Source organism: Pyrus communis, chromosome 15 (genome assembly GCF_041283825.1).
Source record: "Pyrus communis isolate YQ-2024b chromosome 15, ASM4128382v1, whole genome shotgun sequence".
NCBI classification, from domain to species: Eukaryota; Viridiplantae; Streptophyta; class Magnoliopsida; order Rosales; family Rosaceae; genus Pyrus; species Pyrus communis.
This window is the reverse complement of record NC_142579.1, coordinates 12,693,338-12,698,101: the sequence shown is the minus strand read 5'-3', so window position 1 is coordinate 12,698,101 and position 4,764 is coordinate 12,693,338. Positions and strand designations below refer to the sequence as shown.

The 4,764-nt window shown below is 40.2% G+C and overlaps 1 pseudogene; it reads left to right on the top strand.

Annotated features, from left to right (window-relative positions):
• The first annotated feature begins 1,816 nt into the window (after positions 1–1,816).
• LOC148690532 (uncharacterized) lies at positions 1,817–4,200 on the top strand (annotated as a pseudogene).
• The last annotated feature ends 564 nt before the right edge of the window (positions 4,201–4,764 follow it).

The following is a 4,764-nucleotide window of genomic DNA, read 5'->3' as shown; positions in this document are numbered from 1 at the left end:
AGGTTCCTTGTTTCTTGCTTCTTCCTTATCTTCATTGTATTAGGACTTCTTCCACCAGATTTGTAGCCTTTCCTAACTTTTCTAGTCTTCAATTTCGTCCATCCTCTTTGCTCCATGGTTAAGCTATCCAATCCATGCCCAAAAATGCTCCAAATAGCCTCAAAATGCACTTTATTGCTCCCTTTGCCATTAGAACCTAAAAACACACGAAAATAGCTTAAAAGACTAAAATAGATAGTAATTAAGTAACTAAATGCAAGGAAACAACATAACTAAGTAGCATAAATATGCTCCTATCACCTTGCAAGCCAAGTAACCCTCTCCCCTAAATCAGCCGCACCTTCCTAGGCCCAATTCCTTTGGGATTCTGATTTCCAAGGCCTAATCCTTGTGGATTTGGGTATACAAATCAGTTTATAAAACTATGTGGGCCAAAACCTCCTCCTAAGTGGATTTGGTTAACCATAGCCGAATTCTAGGGCCCTAATCCACCAAATCTGTTAAGTCTAACCCTAATCTACTTAACCCTAGGACTATATAAACATAATTTGAGCCAAAAATTCGTACCACCCGCTTATGCTATTCAGAAACCCTTGTGCCGCATCTCCATTCTCCATTCTAAGCCTCCATAAACCTCCCTACACATCCATACACTTCTGCCGCACCCTTCCCCACCATAATCAACCATCCTCCATCCCTCTAAACCAGGAAAAACCATCCAAAACCCCCAATTCCATCACCCACACCTTGTGCCGCAACAAAGAGGAGGAGAAGAGGGCTTGGACGTTCATGTAATTCAAGTTCGAGTTGCTGGAATTTTTAGGTGTTTCCTCTCCTTTGATTTCAATGGTTAAATTTACTTCTCTTTGTCTTGCACGTATGAGGAACTAAACCCCCCCCTTGGCTAGGGGGGGGATTCGAAACCATGATCATGCTTGCTATATGATTTGATTACCTCTAATTGCGTTTCATAAGTGGTGAATTCAATTCACTTATCTATTTGAATTAAACTGATTTGTGTGTGTTGGTTGAGAGTGCACGCTTAATTATCATGCATAAATCTAATGCTAGGATATAAGGAAGTTTCACCTAATCGTTACAAACTTATATTCACAAGTAGTAAAAGTTGATGATCTCAATTGCGTTAAGTAAATTCTTGGCATAAGTTTCATGCAATTCATAGTAACGAGTGCTTCGTCAATGCTTATGGTTTTCAAAGAACTTAATGATTCTTGCTTGTATCTCTATTATGCAATTCATGTAGGGAACTTGTGGGGAATGCTTTGGGTTGTCGTATGCAATCATCCAATTCAATAACGTTAGGAAAATCTGAGGGTTAATTAGTGCAATTCACGGTTAATCTGGGGCGTTGAGAATTCATGGTTTATTGAAAAGCAATTAGAAATCGTTTTGTGTGCAAGTATGGCATGTGTGGAGATGAACCCCTTAGCTAGCCTTCATTCCATTCATTAAATCCAAATTCGTTTTAAAAATCTGTTCGTTTTACAAAGTTTTAAGTTTTGTTTTCAATTTCGTCAAAATCAAAATCCCCCTTTACTTGGAGTGTCAAATTAGTTAGAAATCAATTTAGTTTGTGTTTTTAAAGTATCTTGAGTCAAGTTATAACTATTTTCGTCCAAATTCTTCTCTAGTGCTCAAAACTGCCCAGAAAGTAGTTTTAAGGCAGTTTTGAGTGTTTTCTTGCTGTTTTGAGTCTTTTGGTTTGTCTTAGTGTTTTAAACTTTAGTTTTGCATTCTTTAGGTCTAGTTTGGTGTTTTATATTGTGTTTTTACGTTTTTGAGTCAAATCCAAGTGATTAACAATCCCTCCTAATCCCCGGTCCAAAACGATCCCTACTTACATTCTTCACTACAATTCATAAAAAGAGGGTTTAATTTGTGTGCGTATAATTCTCACATCAAATTTTGGCGCCGTTGCCGGGGATTAGCAACTTTGGTAATCCCTTGGATTGTTTTATTTTCGTTTGTTTTATTTTATTCCAGATTCTTAATCTTGTTTTGTTTCTTGTTTAGGTACTAGTTTATGACTCGGAGTTCTCATCCGATTCGTGAACATATCTTGGACTTTGACGACGATTTTGAGCGGGAGTTGAGACGAAAGAGAAAGAACCCAGAACCTAGCGAATCAAGTGAAAGTTCCGAGTCCGTTTCTGAATGTGAAGAAGAGGATCCCACGGCAAGAGTGGGTGAAGTAGACATGGCAGCGGACAACCTAACAATCAAGGAGCTTTCCGCTTCGGGATTGGACAATGCCGCACCCCTATGTATTCAATATCCTAGGGCGGCTCCAGATAAGACTGCCGAGTTCGAATTGAATTCAAGTTTGCTACATCACATTCCGAAGTATCATGGGTTGTCCATGGAGGATCCAAACAAACACTTAAAGGAGTTCGAAGTTGTTTGTTCGAGCATGACCCCGGTGAATGTCGATGGAAGCATCTTGAAGATGAAAGCTTTTCCATTCTCTCTAATGGATAAAGCTAAAGATTGGTTGTATGAATGGGCTCCCGGAACTGTCACATCTTGGGAGAGCATGAAACGGGCTTTCTTGGAGAAGTTTTTCCCAACTTCTCGAATCATCCTCCCACGAAAAAGGATAAGTGGAATTCAACAAGATGAAGGTGAATCTTTTCCTACTTATTATGAACGTTTTAAATCTCTTGTTCCTTCATGTCCACAGCATCAGATGAAGGAGGAACTTCTCTTACAATACTTCTACGAGGGACTTCTACCAATCGAACGTCAAATGCTAGATGCCTCAGCGGGAGGAGCCTTGATGGACAAGACCGCCACGGCTGCAAAGACCTTGATTGCTAATCGAGCATTGAACGCTCAACAATACGAAGGCATTGGACAGAGGAGTACCCCACGGCAACACCAAGTCAATGAGGTAAGTGCCATAACCGAGCTTCAAAATCAAATGGCTAACCTCACTACTTTGCTTTCTCAGGTGATGGACGGTCCAAAAGTCCAAACCGTAGCTTCTTGTGGTGTGTGCTCCATGCAAGGACATCCCACGGATAAGTGCCCACAATTGATCGAGAATGGAGGGTGGGAGACACTCAATGCCGTGGGATATGGGAATCAATACCAAAATCGTGGTGACCCCTTCTCCAATACCTACAATCCCGGTTGGCGTGATCATCCAAATTTCAAATGGCGGGATCCTCAACAACCCCAACAACAAGGAGGATTTAGGCAGCAACCACCGGGCTTTTATACATAGCCATTCGTACCCAATCAAACTCAATCGCAATCTACCCCAACAAGCTCAGGTATGTCTTTGGATAATGATCAAGTTGTTAAGTTACTTACTACTTTGACGCAGGAAGTCCAAACTCAAACTAAGGAGAGACAAATCCAAGACAAAAGGGTGGACAATTTGGAGAAGCAATTGGGGCAAATTGCCGAGTTCATGGGACAATTTCGAGAGCAAGGTAGGTTGCCAAGTTCAACCGTGGTCAATCCGAAAGGTGGATTCGAATCTGCAAAAGCTATGAGTTTGCGAAGTGGAAAGCAAGTTGGATCTGATCCTAGACCACCCACATCACATTCCAACGAGGAGGAAGAATTGAGAATTGAAGAGGAGGAACAAAGCTCACTCACGGCCAAGGTGGAAACACCTTTGCCGCAAGCCTCATTTGATCCTAAACCGTCCAATTCACCAAATAAAGGTAAAAACGTGTCAAGTTCAGTTCCTACTAATGCTTTTCCTTTGAATGTTCCTTTTCCTAGTAGGTTTAAGCAAACAAAAAAAGAGGAAGCGGAAAACGACATTCTCGAGACGTTTCGCAAAGTTCAAGTCAATATCCCTCTTTTGGATGCAATCAAGCAAGTCCCGAGGTACGCCAAGTTCTTGAGGGAACTTTGCACTAATAGGAGGAGGATTTCGACCAAGGAGGTTGTAAAAGTGGGTGAAAATGTCTTAGCCATCTTGCAACGCAAACTGCCCCCTAAATGCAAAGATCCGGGTAGTTTCACAATTCCGTGTGTTATTGGTAATTCTAGGTTTAAATCTGCCATGTTAGACTTAGGTGCATCCATAAATGTCATGCCACATTCAATTTATGCATCTATGAACCTAGGAGCGATGAAAAATGATGGTGTTATTATACAATTGGCCGATAGATCTAATGCCTATCCAAAGGGAGTTTTGGAAGATGTTTTAGTGCAGGTTAATCATTTGATCTTTCCGACGGATTTCTACGTACTTGAGATGGATGAATCGGACCATGCCCTGATGCAGGATTTATACGCACACAAATTAAACCCTCTTTTCGTCAAATTGTAGTATATGTATAAGTAGGGATCGTTCTGGACCGGGGATTAGGAGGGATTGTTAATCACTTGGATTTGACTCAAAAACGTAAAAACGTAATATAAAACACTAAACTAGACTCAAAGAATGTAAAACTAAACTTTAAAACACTAAAACAAACCAAAAGACTCAAAACAACACAAACACACTCAAATCTGCCTAAAAACCACTTTCTGGGCAGATTTGAGCACAAACACAAATTTGGACGAAATTGGGAAATAAATTTAATCAAAACTCTTAAAAACACAAACTAAGATACTTTCTAACTAATTTGACATTAAAGTAAAGGGGGATTGAGTTTTATACGAAATTAAGCTAAAATGTACAGATTGTAAATTAAAGCAAAATGTAAATGTGAATGTGATAGAATGAATGGAATGAAGGCTAGCTAAGGGGTTCATCTCCATACATGTTATACTTGCACA